The sequence below is a fragment of the Lissotriton vulgaris genome, chromosome 11 (genome assembly GCF_964263255.1).
Source record: "Lissotriton vulgaris chromosome 11, aLisVul1.2, whole genome shotgun sequence".
Classification (NCBI taxonomy): Eukaryota; Metazoa; Chordata; class Amphibia; order Caudata; family Salamandridae; genus Lissotriton; species Lissotriton vulgaris.
The window spans coordinates 1,051,342,810-1,051,365,061 of record NC_141699.1 but is presented as its reverse complement, the minus strand read 5'-3'; positions in this window follow the sequence as shown (position 1 = coordinate 1,051,365,061).

Genomic DNA, 22,252 nt, shown 5'->3' with positions numbered 1-22,252 from the left:
ATTTAAAAGAAAATTAAATTGAACTATCAGTTAACTCCCCTAGGCAAGTTGTAAAATCTAAATAGCAGCCTGTGAACAAAGATTTTTCGAAATCAGATGGCAAGTCTTGTGACCATTTTAGCCCATTGGTCCTTGTTGGAAGCAAAATATGGGCAGACGGGCTATATACGGTCCTTCTTAATTGAAATCCCAGAAACAGAAAGGGTAATAGCGATGTGATGTCTGAAGCAAACATACACAATATTTATAGCAGTAATAAAATTAAACAAACATAGCGATAACATAATAAAATCAATCATAGAAGGATTTTCCATAACCCACAAAAGAAGAAGGTAATTGATTCAGGTTGCCGAATGACAAAAAATATAAAGGAAAAACTAAATCGAATTCATGAGACAAAGAAGTTAAAAATGACCCTGCAACTGTATGGTCGAAGAGCAGTTCCATGTCTGCACAAATAAGGGCACAGTGGTTATCCAAAGCAATGGTGCATATATGAATATTAAAATCGCCAGCCTAGACAAAGGAAGCTGGACTAGAAGGTGCTATACAACATTGATAAAGGAACCCATAAAATGTATTCAAACTCCATATAAAATTCCAGACAATTTGATGAGTTATAAAAATTCACAAATAGCATAGTAGGGAGCTTGGGACCAGTTAATAGCAGAGCCTGATTGTTAGGAGAGTCTGTCCTCATTTTTTTGTAAGATCGCTTCATAGATGAGACTAACAATACTAAACCACCTGTAACTCGCATCGCAGTAGACGAGGTCTCAACACAAGGCTCTAAAGCATTCAAGCAAAACTCCCTCTTAGTCTCCCAAATATCCTGGAGACATATGGCGTTAAATGTTTTCAAATATTTAGGTGGAGGACGTACAATCATCTTGCTACTTAACCCTGCAATATTCCAGGATAGAATGTCCAGGGTATCCAAAGTGCACGCCAAATAATGAAGTTGCATTAACTTTTGGGTCTGGAATAATTAAATCATTCAGGTAGGAGATTAAAGTCATACTGGGGGGTTTAGAGATATATCCAAAGCATTGTCCATCAACAGAGCTTCCGGAATGGAACATGGCCAATGACAAATTGTAGCGGGACCTGTTTACTGCCTGGTAACGGTGGGGACAGGGTGTTAGAACTCAGATTCCTAGTTGGCGGAGGTATGCACCTAGGCCAGGCACAAACCACCACTTTAGTCAGGGTAAGCTAGATAAACACTATATCATGGCTTGTGCTCACCCTCTGGTATCTTGGCAGAGAGCAGTCAGGCATCATTTGTGGTTATAGCACTTTTTGCCCTAAGTTGGATAGGTATGCCCAGACGTAGGCAGCTCACTGGATTCACATTAGCCTGGCAGATGTGGAGGGAAACTCCAAAGCCAGTCCCAGGATGATTGCCTACAGTCTAGTGAGGACCCAGCTTGGCAGTTCTGGCTGAACTGTTCCCATGAGGAGCAGTGTCAAGACTGATTTGCTGGGTCCAAACTGGGATGGAGTAGTGAGCAAAAGAATGATGGATTTAAGCCAGATCTCTTGACTGGGGGTGACTGTTTGATTTACCCAGCATTCCCTCAATCATTATTTGCTGTAGCACTTTTTAAAAGTGACATTTCTAAAACAGTAAAGTTAAATCCAACTTAACAAGTAAGGAGGGTTTATCAATACCATTACTAACATATGGATCCGGAAGTACAGCTTAAAAGTGTTTTAAGGAATTCCCAATGTTAACCTATGAGAGGAGTAAGCCTCAAAGTGCTGAAAAACGAAATAGGCTGTTTTCCACTATCAGAACATGAAAAGATGCATTAGTTCTACCTGGGGCCTACCTTAGGGGTGACCTATGTGTAGAAAAAGGGAAGTTTAAAGTTTTGTAACTATTTTTAAATGCCATGTCGAAGTGGCAGTAAACTGCACACACAGGCAGTGTATGCAGAGATGGAAGAAAATCCACAAAACAAAGCATGATTTGTCTATTCCATAAAAAACCACTACGTGTCCTGAAAGACGATGAAATTGTCATGAAGACACTGAGAGATATGGGTCTAATACGGTTACATGATGCACACATTCACAGCTGCAGCAGACAATAGCATCCACACTCATGAAAAATAATAACTGTAATGCAAAACCTAAATCGGGAACTGTGCAATGAGACAAAAGTTCATAATTTGCTCCTAGGCAAATATAGTAGCAAAATAAAACCGATAAGTCTGGAATTCAGACGTTGGTTTGAACCATACCAAATTTTGGGCTGGTGCTTTTAAGATAGTGTTTGCCCTAAACAAGTTTTACCACCATTGTATATAAACAGGATTCTGGGGGTGGTAATGCGCGACAAGAATGCTAGTGCACCTTTGCAGTTTGGTGTTATGCTGTGCTAGTGATGTGTTCGGTTGTTGTTATATCTGCTGTCTTTTTTGTGTCATTATTCCAATGTGTTTTTTTATTGAACTTCAGTTTTGTGTTGCGATCTCTTTTGTTTTCTTCTTCCATGTTATGTTTTAATTGTGGTGTTATGTTGCTTTGTGTATAACATTGTATTTTGTTTATTTATTGGCAGCACTTGGAAAGCTCCGATGACAAGTAACCATTTTTTACTTTCTAAGGTGGTAAAACACCACTGCCCAGCTCTTCAACTACTCAAGACAACAGTCAGCCCAAAAACTGTGTCGGTTGCCACTGCTCATTTATGTGACATGGCCTTGCTTGGTGTTGGTCTCCAGTAGGTGAAAACCTGAACAGTGCATGCATTTTCAGGTTCCAGAGTCAGGCACCTGCAGAATGCTCTTTCAGAAGATGTATGTGCCCTACCCCAGGTTGATGGAACACATTGAGATTTCACAGTTGGAAAAAACACCAACCTACCAAGGGCCAACTTACGAGTCTGGTGGTCCGAGGACTGGCAGACCCCTGGTGGCGTGGCGATAGAGATCCATCCACTGCCTCACCGGTGGTCCGACCGCCCAATTAAGAGTTTGGCTGTCAGAGCCCCATTACCCCGCTGCAACCACCAGGAAACCGCCATTCCCTGGCGTTGGCGCGGCAGTCAGGCCCTATGTAATATGCGGGGCTGAGGCGGCAGCACCGCCATGCATATCACTAGTTTCAGGACTGCCAGCGGTGTCATGGAGTTCTTTCCTCCATGAAAAGGCTGGTAGTCATGAAACAAAGGGGGCCCTGGTGTCCCTTGTTCCCCGTGTGCCTGGGGATGCATGCAGCCCTGTGTGCATGCACCCCAGTTCCTGAACTTCATGGACTTTACAGTACATGCCATGCAGGAACAGTTTTTGTGGTTCCCTTTGGGGTGCCCATTTTTAGAGTCACCACCGTGGGAACACCAAAACCCAGCCCGCCAGACAGGAGGAAGCTCCTAATCTGGCGGGTGGCCTGACCATGGCTGGGGTGCAGCGAGAGCCTGGTGGTGGTGTACAGCCATTCCCACTGCACCAAATGTCATGATCAAGCCCCAAGAAGGAGCTATATAGGATGCAGTGTATGTTTGCATACATTGGTGTTGTAGGGTGCAATCAGATGCCACCAGTTCTTGCCGCCCTTGTTCACAGTCAGGTACAGCTATGGGGCTGCTCCCTTTCTAGTTTTGTTTCTAGATTGTTCTTTCGGCTCCTGCTATTATTTCTCTTGCTCATTCCTTTTATTTCCGGCCTACCTCTTATATCTCTGTTCCCCAGTCTCCTCGTTCTTGCTGCTTGCATTATGCACCCTTTCTCTATGTTTGCAATCTCTACTTTCCTTGCTGTTTCAGTCTCTTGCCTGCTGCAGATCCTAGAAACATTGTGCTTGACCTGCCTTGTTTGTTTTACAGTTTTTCCTTGATTCCTGACTCTAGTAGCACCCTTTTTTCATGTTTGAACTTTGCTTCCAGTTTCTGCTGTCCTGTCGTCACCTATGTATAAGTTAATTCCTATTGTACAGGGTTTGACTCCTGGATTTCAGAAGGCAATTGCTGTCCTGTCCTTCCTTTGACTTGGGTGGTGTGCAGTCTTAAGTGCTTTAATTGTGACAGTGTGAAATTGATGTCTTTTTAAGTGTACTCCTTGTTTGTGGCCTAGTGTCCAGATACAAAATCACTTCTGCTGCCTCCTTTCTATAGGACAAGTACGTAGCTCCTAAATGCTCAGATTGCATCTCTTGGATCTGATGTAAGAAGTCAGATATTCCCAGATCCTGGAAGTGGACACCTCACCCACTTTGTTGTGGCACGCTTCATCCTTGGTGTCCTCAAGCACCATTATAAGGTACTTATCCAATAACAGGAGTACTTGATTGAAATTTCTAGTTCTAAGCTAAGATCCATCGGAATTTCTGGATATAAGTTAGGATCCAGTAATTTGGGAATACCTATGGGTATACCCAGAGTATAGTTCACTTTATTTGGAGGGTAACCTTTGTATACTTAAAAAAGTATCATATTTGGATGTCACTATCAAAGGTAGCAACACACTTTTGCTACAATTCAATCATTCTAAAACCATGGTTTAGACACTGGCTTGCATTAGCAATTCCCAAGCTCACTTTCTGTGATCTGGCCCAAGCATCCTTGGTCTATAGACTGGTCTATTTGATGACAGAATACCAAGTTTAAACTGCGGCTTCTGGCACAGTAAGAGCGGTGGGATGGGGTGAGACGACGGTGGGGCAGAGTGAGGGTCAGGTAAGTCGACATACAACGGGATCAGTTAAATTAAATTAAGAAAAACACTTACCTTGCGCTTGCCGTGTTGCCAAGCCGGCGATGCGGTGGTCCAAGGTAAGTGGTTTTATTTTTTTAACATTTAATTCAATTTATCCTGTGGTATGTCTACTTCCCTGACCCCCACCCTACCATCACCCCGTCCCATTGCTCTTACCTGTGCCGGCCGCCACTGAGTTTAAATAACGTTAGACATAGTTGCATAGGTTGCATGGCGTTGACAATGAAACACGAGTTGCAGTGCTGTAGCACGTCACAGGTGAGAGGGGGGTTCAGTTCACAAAGTGGCATTAAGTGGGAGAATATGTCAGTGCAATGGACTAAAAATGACAACAAAGTAACATTTCTAACTCAGAAGTAAAAATCAGTGGCTGCTGCACCCCAATCTTCTTTAGTCCACTGACAGCATATATTTAGCACTATAAATCCCATAAGGCTGTATTGCTGTTGTGTTTTTAAATAAAAGGAAAGTTGTGTTGTTTGTGGTCTAGGAGGGTCATTCTGCCCATGTCTACACTGTTCACAGATATCGACTTATGTTGTTAAGGGATATTGACAAAAATATACCTAATTAAGATCATATTTTAAAATGGCTAAAACAATTATCCAGTATCAGGCATTGAGTTGTTGTTGACAGGAATAGGGCACGGTGACCTTTGTTCCTCAAATAAAAAACTAATTTACCATGTTTTCTCAAGTGTGAGATAGCGTGCAAACACAATTAGAGAGAAGCTCATCTAAATTTGAATATGTCACTCAGGCAGCTGAAAGGTGAAATTATATCTGTAAATAAGAGATGGGGCGAATGTGACAGAAAAGCAATATTAGCTGCTTAGAATCGGATGAAGGAACCTGAAAGCCTACACTGTGGCTGCTTATGGAGGGTGGGAGAGGCAGCGAAATGTCGCATGTCTGTAGCGCCTTGAATGTATTCTGGTTACACTCTTGAATCTGTGAAGATTATTAATAACGCTGTGTGATGAAGTTTGAGGATTAATGTGTTACATTTGTTTTTATTTGGTGATATGCCCCCAGTTCATAAACTGAAAAGCTGGTACATTTTAATTTTGGCAAAACAAGTTTTAACCAGTCCAGAAAATGTGTGCATCCCCCTGTGGCTCTTACTTTAAGGAAGCTAGAACACCATAAAGTGTGCATGAGAGGATGTGGTGTTAGTCTGAAAACACCTGATTTAGGGCAAATCACTTGATCTCCCTGTGGGAACATAAGAAATTAACCTGAGTATGGTATCTTCATGTCTTTGCCATGCCCTCTCTCCTTAGTTATATGTCCCCTGCTGTTCAGCCAGTGTGAGTGTGAGGTAATAGGAAGCTGATGTGTGCATGGTTTGAGTAAGTGTGAGTTGGAATGCATTAGCTGAGCAGCAAGGATGCTGCTCCTGGTGGGGCTTTCCTCATAGCTTCCTGCTTCCCTATTAACATCACCCTCTACCTGTAACCTGAGACTACTAACTTGAGAATACATCGCATCCTGTTTCACCTATCCTACTGGCTACCCTGCATCTTCATTTAGTACACTGACCTTGTGTAATAAAACTTTCTCTCATGTAAAGTGCTCCAATACCTTCAGATCGTGTTATATAAAAATACAACACATACAAACTTATTCTGCACCCTAGTCTCCTACCTAACCCATTTCCAGCATCATATAGACGCTAAACCACATAGCACTGCACAGCACCCTAGCGATACTAACATCCCTCACTGAATTATATCATTGGGACAGCACCCTAAAACTCTGTACTGCATCCTAGTGTGACTTACCATACAGAAATGTGGCCCAGTTTGGCTGTGATGCCAATGTACAGAAGCCCTGGGAAGCTATTATAGGTTTTAAGTGCAGTGACCTCAGATATGAGGAAACATATATCTGTTGTAATTGGTACTAGCACCAGCTTACACAGGCTGCAATGGCAGGCCCGTAGTCACAATGTGACTCGTCTCCCATGGGTGGCATAATACATGCTTCAGCCAATGTGGGTCCCCTTGTGTACCTATGCCCTGAGCACCTTAGTACCATACACTAGGGGCTTACAATGGTACATCAGTAGCCAATCTGGGGGGTACCCAAGTACTCACCATGTCCAATTTAGGGAAGAAGCACAGAGACTTGGATCTTGATTAGCAGGATCCCAGTCAGACTAGGCAGAAAAACATAATGACATCAGCAAAATGTGGGGGTAACCATGAAAGTAGATCCTACTTTCCTACAAACACCATTAATTTCTCAACCGCAGGCTATAATACTATATTAAATACATGCCTGTGCATGGCAATTCACATGAATAGCAGTTGCTACAACGATATACTTTACTTCACAGTGCTGCTCTTCATAGCTTTTACCACAATAGTATTTTACTAGCAGAGTGTTATATCCGAATGTAATTGACAGTGCAGCACAAATCATTACATCACAAATTAATTTTTGACTTCCCTTATTACAAAGAAAGGGTGTAGACACTTGTTTAAAAAAAAAAAATTTTACAAATCTATGTGAGAGTTTAAAAAAGTCTATCCGCCTCTAAACCCCACCCATACCTTAACCATAAACATTCCTTGCCACCCCTAAACATCATCCATTCCTAATCCCTAAAAACATTAAATGCAACCCATTCCTGTATACAAAGAATCCATCTCCATCCCTAAATACCAAAATTTTCTGAGCCTTAAAAACCGATCCCTACCGGTAAACACCACCCCTCCTTGAACTGTGAAACTCTGCCTCCATCCCTATCCTAAACACATTCCCTCCATCAAACCAAGAAAACCTCTCCACCCTTAAACACCACCTATTCTTTAACCCTGAACTTCTCTCTCCACCCCGAATCAACCACCTAGCCCCGAATCCTTAAAATCCCTGTTCACCCCAAAACACCTCCCATCACTGAATTTAAAAACTCGCTCTACTCCTAAACACCACTCATCACTGAACCCTAAAACTCCCTCTCCTTCCCTACCTTAAGCAAGACTCATTTGTGAATCCTATACGCTGTCTCCACCCGTAACACTACCCATCTCTGAACCCTAGGAAACCGTTCTCCACCTCTAACCACTGGCCATGCCTGAACCCTAAAAACACCTGCCACTCTAATCACCACGATCCCTGAACCCTAAACCCCACTCTACACACTTAAACACCACCCATCTCTGAACTCTAAAAACCATACATAAATAACAGCCATCACTGAGTGATAAAAACACACATCCCAAAACTCTCAAACCTTCTCCACCCCTACAGACCACCCATCCCTCAAACCTAAAACCCTCTCTAGCCCTAGATACCACTCATACCTGATTCATGGAAAATCCTTTCCACTCCTAATGTTCAAGGGCAGATCTCTACTTTTCATCTATGTGAACATAGAGCCGTGTGGTTTGATCTGACCTATGGTTTATGGTGGGAATTTAAGAGTAGGAATAATTTCTGTAGATAACCTGGCCACTTTCCACCTTGTGCAATGTGATCCAAGGCTAGATATGTCTATAACGTATTTGAACTCTACTGTTAACGTAAATCCACATCCCCTTTCTTCATAAACACCATGAACTCCAAACAATCCCATCAACAATGTACCTGAATCAAGGCAGTGGCCTCGGCTACGAGATGTAGCCTTTGGCTTCAGATAAAGAGGCTCCTCCTGCAAATCTAGAATCTATGTTGGGAGTAGTTTAAGTGCTTGGCTGGATCTGTGCAACCTGAAATTTACAGTGGGGTTCCAGTCAGCAGTGACTCGGCCTTTAGTTTTCAACAGTTGATAACAGGAGCAGCAATAAGTTGATCAAAAGTAAAACTGATAATTCTATTATGATTTCTTCATTATCATTATTTTTTAGAAGTAGTAGTAATTTAAAAAAATAATAATGGGCATACTTATTACTGTTATCATTAGTATTAATATTGAGAGAGCGCAAACTGACCAAAATGTAGAAATACATCACACTTACACGTAGTAAGCACAAGTCATGAAGAGAAATGCCATGAGTGCTGATAGTACCTACATCTATATTCTGAAATGTGTAGTTAATATAGAGATTTAAGTAGAAGTGGAACTAATACAGAAATGTGTGAAGTAATATGATTTTATTAGACGTGATTATTCCTGAATCCATGTTGTGTAGCTGCTAAAATGTAAGATGGCATACGGAAACGTTGAACGTGGTAGGCCTCAGGGCCAGAGCTAGGAGGGAGGGGGAAGGTGGTTAAATTTCACAATATGGATTGCACTAATGTTTAGTAATAATGAGTAGGCTTCGATTTATAGATGTGTTTACCGAATCAGTAGAGTAAGAGTATTAACATGCTAATAATTAAAGAAGAAGTTGAATACTATAAAAATGTTGTAGAGCTGGAAAGTTTTAACGTTGATTTACACATATTAGTCTGGGCCGGGGAATGTTGCAACGCGGTTAGAAAACCATGAGATTTGGGATTTGGCTGCAAATGTCTGTCTGGAAGAGAAAAGGGGGTATTCAATTACTAATAAAATGAATAGGAGTTTGTTCAAGAAATGGACCAGACATGGAGGAGGGTTCCGGAATGTTTAAGGGGTATCAGCGGGCCGGAGAAGAGTCTGAGAAGCAAGGTCGACTCTAACCACAAGGCCTCATCATGGAAAAAGCCAGAAGCTACACCACGTGAGGGGCGTCTCACGAGGGGCGTCCTAAATGTTGTTGGATTTTTGTATTAGGGACAGCACCCCTGGGTGGAGTTAGAGCAGAAGCCTTAGGACCCTTTAGAGAGCGGATGGGTAGGCAGAGAGGGGTCATGATTGGAGAACTATAGGTTTTCACCAAGAGTTTGAGAGTGGGTGGCTTCCCTTGGGAGTCATTCACTGCTGACACCTTTTGATAGGTTGAGATCTGGTTAAGTAGGGATACCATCTAGAGCAGGGTAGGGTCAGCCTAACCTGTACTTTCTCTCCGGCTGTAAATGACTGATAGATTTCAATATGTGTCTATGCTAATAGCACTATTGTTTTTAGAACTGGTATTGGTAGTTTCCGTTGTTCGTCTGAGGGCTTTCAGAGAGCACATGTATGTAGTGGGGCCCGTGTATCTGGTGAATCTCATTTTGAGATGCTTGTACCTGCAACTTATCTTGACTTTATAATAAATCTTTGAAAGCTAGAAGTTGTTTGTGATCCTTTGAAGCGGAGTCCTTTATTGGGTGAACTAACTTGGTAAGAGATGCACTTTCTTCCCTCAATGACAGGCAATAAAGGTTCAGTCGACCAGACCGGGGTTTTAGATCGATAGTGATAAGGTATTGATCAAAATCTCGCCCTTCCAGTTGGTAGCTATAGAGGATGGTTGCCTTCTTGAGGAAGGTGACCTAGGCCAGGTTAGATTACCCCAAGGCCCCTAGAGACCGATGATCGGAAGAACCGCCCGCTGAAGAAGGACCGGATGACGTGAGACAGAAAAGCAGCAGTATCGGTCGAGAGTGAGTATAAAGGGTCATGCGTGCTAGATTGCGGTGTTTTGTATTGTATCTATGTTGTAATGTCTGGCGGAGTTGAATGCCTGTAGAGTGACTGTGGAACAGGTTGTGAGCGCGCGCAACCGGTGGAAATCTTAAGCTCAAGGAGAGCTTAAGTGGTTCGGGTGTATCGGACACTCAGAGTAATTGTTAACTAGTGTGAAGGGGGTCATGAGGTACCATTGATCACCCGAAAGACCGAGATAGGGGGAATGTAAGAGTGAGTGCGTGAGTAACGGACGCTGGTCGGAAGTTACTGTGTGTGTAAAGAACCTATCAGAGAGACGATAGACATCTCGTCAGTTGTGTTGACAATTACAGATAGACTGTGGACGTACAGTCGAGGGAAGTGACCGCTTGGTCGGAAGTAGTCATTTTTCGGTGTATGAATGGGACGCATGCATGACCGCGAGGAGAGCTGAGAAAGGAGGGGTGCTGCTGCGAAGCGGAGACTAGTGACGTCAGAAAGTGCCGCGCTGGGATTGGCCGGCCGGTGAAAGACCGCGCTGCGATAGGCCAGCTAGCAAAGCCGCGCTAGGATTGGTGGATTGTCATCAGGAAGTAAACAAAGTATTCAAGCTGGAAATCTTGCGCATAATTATGAAGTGTTTTAAATGGTTAAGAGCGCTGTTTAAAAGAGAACGCAGGGGATCGTATGAAGGGGAAGAAGCCCCGCCGGAGGGTACGCCAGCTCGTTACATGGGGACAAATGTTGGGCTGCACACGATTCTGTGGATCTCAGAGTGGAGTAAGATGACAGATGGAAATGAGGAACTCACGTTCCCGAAGTACGGGACGTTCAGATTAGAGGTGCTACACAGATTAAAAGCAATTATGACCTCTACGAGACCCTTGCCTAGACCAACTCAGTTTGAAGCCCTTAATGCATGGATTAGGGCAGCGCATGAGAAAAACATGAACAGACGGCAAGAAAGAGTGAAACGTTCGGTAAGGGCAGTACAGGATGCTAAGTGGGATGAGGATGCTAAAAGATGGAGGGTGCATAACATGGAAGTAAATAAATTATATCCAGTGTTAGAGATGCCCGGGAACAAAAGCCCCCTAGAAGAGGATGACGAGAGCGAGACAGAGGACAGCCTGATAAACAGATTATTGACAGACAGGCCACCTCCGTATAACAGAGCAGGGGGAGATGTCGAGAATGGAGAGAAGGGGGGGGGCAATGCAGGAGAGCATGGGCCGCTTCCCAGTCTCAATTGGGATCCCGCTGCAAAGAAAGAACTGTCCCAGCCTAGCCAAGTGCAACAGGTGGTCGGGAGGTTTGTGGTGCAGAAGGCGCCAGAAACGGAGTGTGCCACTTCCTACGCATTACCCGATGCACTACAGGTACCTGTTACCATAGGTCCTATAGTATCGATATATGACCCAGATAGGGCTAGAGGGGAAGAACGGGTACGGAGGGGCAGAGAAAGAGCAGAGATGGCAAGGAAGAATGACACAATCAACTCCCCAAGTCAGTTGCCGATACCAAGGGATTGGAGCACCCCAGTGCACACAACAGGAGATCTGGGGGACATTAGATGGCCAGAGGATATGAGGGGACCAGGACGGAAATCCTTTCAAGAATTAAACGAGTACATGAAGAAATGGGATGAGGCAGTTGAGGCTCACAAGAGCATCATAGCGGCGGAAGCTGAAAGGGAAAGTCAGGACAGCAGAGCCCGGACTCACTGCGGGGCTGAAGAGAGCAGTCCGGAGTGGGACGGGAGGGAGAAGGACAGTAGGAGAGGCACCCATTGGGCCCGGAGGGGAGGTAGATCAGACCTGGAAAACGGGGGCCCAGAGAACGGGGGGGTGTCTCGCCCGATACCTAATGAAGAAGACAGGAGGGCTCGGGAGTACAGGGACAGCTTTAAGTGTATCCACTGTGTGCCCGGCAGGAGAGAGCAGAGTGGGAGTTGCGAGAGGCCACACCATAGTCCCTGTGATGACGGATATGAGCGCACCCCAGGGAATATGGGAAACCAGGAAGGATCGTATCAGATACTGAGTGATACGAGGCCAAGAGCGAATGGGGACCGAAGGGAGAATAGCAGAGAGGCCTACTGTGAAAAGAGAGGAGAGAAGGAACAAAGTGAGATAGGGGGTAACAGGCCCGTGTTCCATCACCTTCCAAGATCGGATGGCCGAGCATGGGATCTGGAGAGATGGGAACAAGAGAGAGTACTCCCCAGCTCTCCCGAACCCAAACGTAGGGCCCGGAGTTGGGATGGGAGAGGAACCTGTGAACCTCCCTCGAAGGAGTTATTGCGAGCAGAAATAAAAGCCAAAAGACTCGATGTCTCCAGCTTAAAGTCAGATCTGGACGACATGGTAGACGGTACCCTGCCCTTAGAAAGAATGGACATGTATGAGCAGGATGAAATTCTGTTCATGGCAAAGGACGTAACTCGAAAGGCGAGAGCAATCCACGAGAAATTAGTCGAACTAGCAGGCAAATATATGGTAGACCTGTCAAGGACCAAAGCATTACAGGGCAACCACAGGCTACATTACACAGACCGAGATCTAGATGAGAGGAGAACAATCGGATTGAAAACACACATAAGGGAACTGATCACTGGAATAAGGACATGGAGGGCCCTAGATAAGTGGGAAGAGAGGTGGTCCAAGAGAGGGACCGTCAGGAGAAGCACACTTGGGATGACACCAGGAGGACAGCAGGGAGTAGAGACATACCCTTTGAGGGAAGTCGCAAATGGGACCTATGTCCACGTCCCTTGGAGTAGGGGGGATTTAGCTGCTTTTACCACCTCCTTCCCCAAACTGCGGGAAAACCCAGTGGAGTGGTATAAGCAAGTTGAGAGATTCGTAAAAATCTCAAAGGTCCTATGGATAGATTTAAACACACTGTTTGACATAGTAGTGCCAGGGGATTTGTGGACCGCATGCAAGGTTAGCGCTGAGTGGCCCACCATAGAGCCCGAGAGAGATGCTAGGACTAATGGGCCGTCCGAGAGTGTGATGGCAAAGTTCGAGAGAGTATTGACTTGGCTGAAAGATAAAGTGCCAATGCAGGACATAGATTGGGTAAAAATTGACCGAACAAGACAGGAACCCAAAGAGACAGTTCACGAATACTATGAGAGACTGCTGAAGGCGTTTAAACAGTATAGCGGTCTGGATGTCATGGATCCGAAGGACATAGGGCAATTTGTGTCCAAATTCGTTTTGGGGCTGAGACCGGATATTAGTTTAATGATACAGCAACACTTGATCTGTTGGCAAAATAAACCCCTAGACGAAATACTGAGGTATGCCAGGTACTGCTGTGATGAGATAGACTCCAAGGCTAAGAAACTAAAGGAGAAACTGATGGTGGTACAGATGCAGGCAGCAGGGAAGGGGGGACAGCAGCAACAGCAACCAGGAACAGGTACTGGAGGGAAGAAACAGTACAGCCAGAACAAGGGCAATGAGGAGAACTCCACCTTTAGACCCAGGATAGATATAGCTGCCTTAAAGAAAACAACTAGGTGCCACCAGTGTAACGAGGTGGGGCATTGGAAACGCGAGTGTCCCTATAATGTTGAGATAGGAGACCAAGAGGCAGAAGAGGAAGAGACCCAGAGTGCACCTACAAGAGGGATAACGCAATACCAGGGAAAGGTGCTCAAAGGGAGGGGGCCTCCTCCCCGAGCCCAGTTCCCGCAGGCACCCAGGGTAGGGACTATGGGTAAGACATATAGACAGATGCCCCTGTTTGTCGGAGGAGAGGAATGCTATTATGTGGACCCACTAACTGGACAGAGGGTGGAAAGGGATGACTGCACCCTCGGGGCAGCTCTGGAGGTAGATCAGAGGGGACCCTATGTTGAGGCCGAAGTGGCAGGGTTCCCCACAACATTTCTAGTGGACACAGGAGCCACTCGATCCACGATCAGATCAGCCACAGTTCCAGGCCTGCCCATGTCTGGAGAGACCATACAAGTGGTGGGGGTCGCTAACAGGAGAATGACCAGTCCTCTGACTGAGCCCGTGCAGGTGAAAATAGGGAAGTACAGTGATGAGCACCAGTTTGTGGTTTGCGATTCTAGTCCTGTATGTCTGCTAGGAAGAGACCTTTTGTGCAAATTGAACTGCACTATATACTGTACACCGCAAGGAGTGGAGGTACTGACTAATGATGATGATGCAGACTTCAAAGTCGCAAATTCCAGAATATGTGTGGAGTTGTATCCCACTCTGACAGTAGACGAGCTCCCCTGGGATCTGAGAGAGACAGTTGCTCCAGAAGTGTGGGATTTCACTGGGGAAGAGATTGGGTTGGTGAAAGGGGTGGACCCAGTGAAAATTGTAGTGAAACCTCATGCTGAGTTTCCAAGAACACCTCAGTATAAATTGACTCCAGAAACGATTGCAGGCATAAAGCCCGTGATTGAGTCCATGATTAGGCAGGGAATCTTGAAGGAAATCGTGGGTAGTCCATGTAACTCCCCGATTATGGGTTTGCAGAAACCAAATGGGAAATTTCGGATAGTGCAGGACCTCAGAAAGATTAATAACATAGTCGTTTCGTGTTGTCCAGTGGTACCGAATCCATCAGTGATACTGTTTCAGATACCGTTCCAAGCCGAATGGTTCACTGTAATTGATCTTTGTCAAGCTTTCTTCTCGATCCCTTTGGACGAAGAAAGCCATTTTCTTTTCGCATTTAAGCTGGAAGGTCGCGTCCTAACATGGTGTCGTATTCCTCAGGGGTATACAGAGAGCCCATCGATCTTCAACCAGCTCCTGAAGAGAAATCTTGAAAGTCTAGTGCTGCCCCAGAGGTCAGTTCTGGTCCAGTACATAGACGACCTTCTTGTGGCGTCAGAAACAGAAGAAGCTTGCAGGGAGGACTCTATTGCATTGTTAAATCACCTAGCTGAAAATGGGCATAAGGTGTCCCCGGGAAAATTGCAGTACTGCCTGACAGAGGTACAGTACTTGGGACACAGAATTGAGAAAGGTAAACGAAAAGTGTCACCAGACAGGATAGAGGCCATCATGAAGATGAATGCGCCTAAAACGCAGAGAGAAGTCAGGATGTTCCTAGGAATGGTGGGATATTGCCGACAGTGGATTGCAAACTTTTCACTGAAAGCAAAGCCCTTGCAAAAACTGACGCACAAGGAGGTGAGTGATCCGGTACCATGGGACAAAGACTGTTTGATGGCGTTCCTGCAGCTGAGAGAAGACTTGTGTCGTGCTCCGGCTCTGGGAATGCCAGATTACGATAAACCATTCTTGCTCTACTGCTGTGAGAGAGAGGGATGCGCGCTGTCTGTGTTAGTCCAAATTCATGGGAATGCCCGTAGACCAGTCGCGTATTTCTCGGCTACTTTAGACCCAGTAGCCGCAGCGTTGCCCGGATGTCTCAAATCCGTTGCCGCAACAGGTGTCAGCATTGAGAGGTGTGAAAATATCGTCATGGGGCACCCGTTAGAGGTGCATGTGCCCCACTCTGTTGAATTGTTGATGACCAGGACCAAAACCCAGCATCTGACGAACAGCAGGCTCACGCGCTATGAGCAAGTCATTCTTGCTGCAGAGAACGTGACCCTCAGGAGATGCTCTGTTTTAAATCCTGCTACCTTGATGCCACTTCCAAACGATATTGAGGATGATGATGAATGTACAGACCATGACTGCCTCGATGTGACTGAACTATGCACCAAACCAAGACCCGACATCGTAGATGAGCCACTGACCGACCCAGATGAAATTTTCTTTGTCGATGGCTCATGTGTAAGAGACGAAGTTGGGCAGTTGAGAGCAGCTTACGCTGTTTGTACAATTACTGGAGTAGTGGAAGCTGGATGCCTGGAAGGAGTACACTCCGCTCAGGTAGCCGAGATTATTGCCCTGACGCGTGCTTGCCTGGCAAGCAATCAAATCCGAGTCACCATATACACTGACAGTCAATATGGTTACGGGGTAGTTCATGATTACGGGCAGTTGTGGTCTCAAAGAGGTTCATGACCTCTTCAGGCTCTCCCATTCGCAATGGAGAGTTTGTGCGCCTGTTGTTAGAGGCGTTGCAATGTCCAGCAGGTATCGCAGTTGTGAAGTGCACCGCACATACCAGAAACATGGACTTCGTGTCACAAGGCAATAGATATGCCGACGAAGTCGCGCGGTATTGCGCGGAAACAGGGTACTCTTTCACAGAGGTGGAAGTGGGTGGAATAAATGTAAGGACTGAATTAGCTATGATATTGGAAACTGTTGATACTTGGGACGAACTGAAGGAGATGCAAGAGAATGCTCCTGACTGTGAAAGAGAAACATGGCAAAAGGCAGGATGTGTGATGGGTGAGGCCCATTTCTGGGTCTCAGCAGATGGCAGAGCAGTGTTGCCCAATGAGATGGTGAGCCCAATGGCCCGACACATACATGGTCCTGTCCACTTGGGAAGAGATGCTATGCTGAGAGTGTTTAGACAGACCTGGTACAACCCTAAGTTCAGAGTAGCAGCCGAAGCAGTGTGCCAGCGTTGTGTGACGTGCCAGCAGTTGAATGTAGGGAAAAAGACACCAGTTGCGCTGAGCCACATAGGGAGGTCAGGAGGTCCATTCAATCGAATGCAGATAGATTTTATCGAAATGCCAAGGTGCAGCCGCCTCTGTTATATCCTGGTGGTTGTCTGCGTTTTCTCCAGGTGGGTTGAGGCATATCCTACACGCAGGTGCGACACCCTCACAGTAGCTAAGATACTGCTTAGGGAGCTTATCCCGCGCTTCGGGGTGCCGGCCTCTTTGGAATCAGATAGGGGAACGCATTTCAACAGCTCGCTTGTGAAAATGATTTGTGCAGCTTTGAACATAGATCAGAAACTACATTGCAGTTATCGACCAGAAGCTTCAGGAATCGTGGAGCAAATAAATGGCACCATCAAGGCCAGAATTGCAAAGGTGTGTTCATCAACATCCTTGAGTTGGCCTGATGCGTTGCCATTGGTCCTTATGAGCCTCCGTAGTACCCCGAATAGGAGAACGGGTTTGTCTCCTCATGAAGTGTTGATGGGAAGAGCAATGAGGTTACCTTCTGTCCCAACTGCTGCACTGATTAGCATCACAGATGATATGATCCTGGACTATTGTAAGGGGCTGTCTGACGCCATTCATTCTGTGTCTCTTCAGGTGCAGGCTGCCGAGGTACCATCGTGCCAGGACCCGTGTCATGACTTGCTTCCTGGGGACTGGGTCCTGGTGAAAAAACACGTGAGAAGCAGCTGCCTGGATGTTCGTTGGCGTGGGCCCTTCCAGATCATCCTGACCACAAACACGGCAGTGAAGGTGGGAGGCCTGCCCAACTGGATCCACGCGTCGCACACGCGGAGGGTTCCAGCACCTCTGGAAGAAACAGCTCCTCTCTCGGATAGACGTCCAGCAGTGGACCGAGAAGCCATAGAGGGGGCTAGCCAAGCTGTAGAGGTGCCAGCGGAAGCGAGGAACGAGTCTGACCAAGCTGAGGACGGTCAGTACAGCAGCGAGACAGACGACGCTACTGAAGGAGAAAGTAGCTGGGAGTACGAGTCAGACGCTGACAGGTCTGACAGAGAGCGTGAAAAAACAAGAAGAAGACGGAGTAGAAGGGTACGTGGAGAAGCTGATTGGCCGCAAAGAAGGAGCTCTAGCCTGAGGTCAACTCCGGAGAGAACCCTTCCTCCGATATCAGAAGACTCGGACCCAGAAGAAGGTGCTCAGGGCGCTGAAGCACCGGAGTTGAGGAGGTCAAGAAGAGTGCGTGTGCCTAACAGAAGATACTCCACCCCTGAGTGGACGTATCTGGCGACAGATGGCTTCGAAGCCAGTGACAGGGAGGATCCGAGCGGTGGTAGTGTCCAGTTCTGAGCCCATCGTAACAGTGGAGATACGACTGTTAGTGCCCGGAGTCGAACAAGAAGGGTCACTGACATTTATGCTCCCCCGTCCTCCCTGCCTCAGCAAGTTAAAGCACATGTTTCTCACAGAATTGCAATTCCCCGATTTTGGTACAAAGATATCCGCCCCAGAAGAGCATAACCTTCGTATGGAAATATTGAATTTTGCTATCGAAGCTGCAGGCGAGCGCCTGATAGTGGATGCTTAAAAGACTTTGTAAATAAGCGTGAAGAAAAGAAGATTACCTAGCGCCTAGGAAGCAGAGAATCTTAGGGACCTTCCCTGAGTTGATGGAGAAGGGCTAGGGTTGTCTGTATTGAACTATAAAGAACTTTTGCGAAAAGGGTTGTCAGCTTCCAGTTGCGTGGTTCTCAGGACAAAAGGAGTAAAAGAGACTGTAAAGGAACGAAAAAAAAGAAAGGAACTTTGTGCTGAGTTACGAGAGAGCCACACTATCTGACGAAATGGAGGCCGGTACCCAGAACCGCAGAGCGAAATGTATAATAGGTACACTAATAGTAGGAGTGATAATATTAATAGCTTTAGTAGTAACAGTCTCTTATGTAAAGGGACATGGGGAAGAGGCAAAGGTAACTGATGTGAAATCTGTAGAGGCGCTTACACCCACCGTTGCTGGTGAGAAAAGGGAAAACACACAAGAAAAAGCGTTATTAGCTGCAGAAGCCCGCAGGTTACACGTAGATGAGTCCCAGGGAGACTTTAGGTCAAATGCTTATGCAAAACTTCTATACGAATACGTGGATGCCATGGAGGTCAAGGACTGTTACGTCTGCATGCAGTTGCCGGCGTCGGTAGATGAAGGCATTAGATATCATCACCTCCCGCTGACATACGGCATTACATGTAGCTTGTTGCTTAGAATATTTTATGGGAGAGATAGTTTTGAATACTATTTCTCCAATTACGATGCAGTGTTACCAGAAGTCCCAAATTATAAACAAATGAATAAATGGGACTACTGGAAGAGTGAAGACAGGTTGGCAAAGTTTTTCATTCCTTGGATTACTTTAGATACTTCACATGCCCGTAGAAATAACCTGACATGCAAGGTGTCAGAAGTTGAGAAAAAGTTTATAGGGCAGGTGGATGATCGGAATAGGAGACAAAAGATTTTGAAAAAATCAGGACAATGGAAAACAGATTGGACCGAGGAAGAAGAGGCACACAAGAGAAAGGGTAGTAGTGGTCCAATAGCTTTAGATAGAACGCAGAGAGGAAAGTTATGTCTTCATAGAGCCAAAACGTATTATGAAAATGTATACGTGGGAGAAGTTAGCTGTGAACATGCTTTCAATTTAGAGTACTACACCAAGGACTTCCTGAAGGGAATGCAAGTGATTCCAAATGTATATTTTGTATGTGGAAGAAATGCCTATGTGAGGCTACCTGATAATTGGTATGGCTCATGTTATTTGGCAATTATCTTCCCTAAAATATATCATGCCCAAGACTTAGAGATCATCGAGGGCAAGACATCATCGAGGGGAAGGAGAGATGTAGGAGATGTAGAAATGGTTGGAGATGTCTTTGGAGCTGTGTTCCCTCTTTTGGGATTAATCCTTAATGATGTTAAAATTAGACGACTGGCAACAGTCGTAGACAGGTTGTCTGCCAGCACTGCTCAGTCCTTAATGCTGGTAGAAGGAGAGATGCAATCGATAAGGGCTATGGTTCTCCAGAACCGTCTTGCATTAGATGTCCTATTAGCAAAAGAGGGCGGAGTCTGTAAGGCTTTGAAGGTCCAAGAATGTTGCACTTACATTCCAGACAATTCGAAGCCCCTTGAAAAGGTTATTAGGAACATAACTGATATTCACAAAGAGATCGAAGACCTGAGCAGAGAAAATGTCTGGGAAAAGGTGGGCCAAGGAATAAGTGAAGCTGGAGGTTGGCTCACCACCTTAGGCAAAAGCTTTGTGTGGAAAATACTAAAACCTATCATCATAATATTGATCTGTGGGATCGTGTTGTGGGGTTTGGTGAGGGTATTCAAATGGTACAGAGCAAGAAGGTCAGAGAGGGCTCAGAGAAAACAGCTGCAGAGATTGGCTGCCATACAAGATAGTCAGTACCGGAGTCTGAGGGCTCTGGAAACACAGAAACGAGTTATGCTAGCAATCACTGCAGTTTAAATGTTAATGATGACCCCGAGAGGTCATCAAAGGGGGGAACTGAGAGAGCGCAAACTGACCAAAATGTAGAAATACATCACACTTACACGTAGTAAGCACAAGTCATGAAGAGAAATGCCATGAGTGCTGATAGTACCTACATCTATATTCTGAAATGTGTAGTTAATATAGAGATTTAAGTAGAAGTGGAACTAATACAGAAATGTGTGAAGTAATATGATTTTATTAGACGTGATTATTCCTGAATCCATGTTGTGTAGCTGCTAAAATGTAAGATGGCATACGGAAACGTTGAACGTGGTAGGCCTCAGGGCCAGAGCTAGGAGGGAGGGGGAAGGTGGTTAAATTTCACAATATGGATTGCACTAATGTTTAGTAATAATGAGTAGGCTTCGATTTATAGATGTGTTTACCGAATCAGTAGAGTAAGAGTATTAACATGCTAATAATTAAAGAAGAAGTTGAATACTATAAAAATGTTGTAGAGCTGGAAAGTTTTAACGTTGATTTACACATATTAGTCTGGGCCGGGGAATGTTGCAACGCGGTTAGAAAACCATGAGATTTGGGATTTGGCTGCAAATGTCTGTCTGGAAGAGAAAAGGGGGTATTCAATTATTAATAAAATGAATAGGAGTCTGTTCAAGAAATGGACCAGACATGGAGGAGGGTTCCGGAATGTTTAAGGGGTATCAGCGGGCCGGAGAAGAGTCTGAGAAGCAAGGTCGACTCTAACCACAAGGCCTCATCATGGAAAAAGCCAGAAGCTACACCACGTGAGGGGCGTCTCACGAGGGGCGTCCTAAATGTTGTTGGATTTTTGTATTAGGGACAGCACCCCTGGGTGGAGTTAGAGCAGAAGCCTGAGGACCCTTTAGAGAGCGGATGGGTAGGCAGAGAGGGGTCATGATTGGAGAACTATAGGTTTTCACCAAGAGTTTGAGAGTGGGTGGCTTCCCTTGGGAGTCATTCACTGCTGACACCTTTTGATAGGTTGAGATCTGGTTAAGTAGGGATACCATCTAGAGCAGGGTAGGGTCAGCCTAACCTGTACTTTCTCTCCGGCTGTAAATGACTGATAGATTTCAATATGTGTCTATGCTAATAGCACTATTGTTTTTAGAACTGGTATTGGTAGTTTCCGTTGTTCGTCTGAGGGCTTTCAGAGAGCACATGTATGTAGTGGGGCCCGTGTATCTGGTGAATCTCATTTTGAGATGCTTGTACCTGCAACTTATCTTGACTTTATAATAAATCTTTGAAAGCTAGAAGTTGTTTGTGATCCTTTGAAGCGGAGTCCTTTATTGGGTGTACTAACTTGGTAAGAGATGCACTTTCTTCCCTCAATGACAGGCAATAAAGGTTCAGTCGACCAGACCGGGGTTTTAGATCGATAGTGATAAGGTATTGATCAAAATCTCGCCCTTCCAATATTATTATTGTTATTATTAATATTATTTTGACCATTCCTGTTATTATTGCAATTATCATCATAATTAACATCAGAATTACTATTACTGTTATTAGTATTACTGTTATTATTATTATTGTCATTATTATTATTTTTAACATTATCATTATTTTTAGTATTATTATTATTATCATTATTGTTATTATCATTAATATTAACATTATTAATATTATTATTATTATCAGTATTATTAGTAGCAGTACTACCATTATTATTATTATTATTATTATTATTATTATTATTATTATTATTATTAATCATGTTGTTATTATCATTGTTATTGTTATTACTATTATTATTATTAATGTTAAATATTAACAATAATACTCATAATAGTAATAATGTTAAAATTACCACTATTATTACTGGTATTACACTTTCCTAGAATCACAAATGTCCTTGCAGTATCTGTGATCAAAGACTAATGTATAGTTATTAACTTAATTAGGAGATAGCCAATATGAGTGCACCACACACTGAAGATGCATCTTAAGAACAACAGTCCGTGATTTTATACATT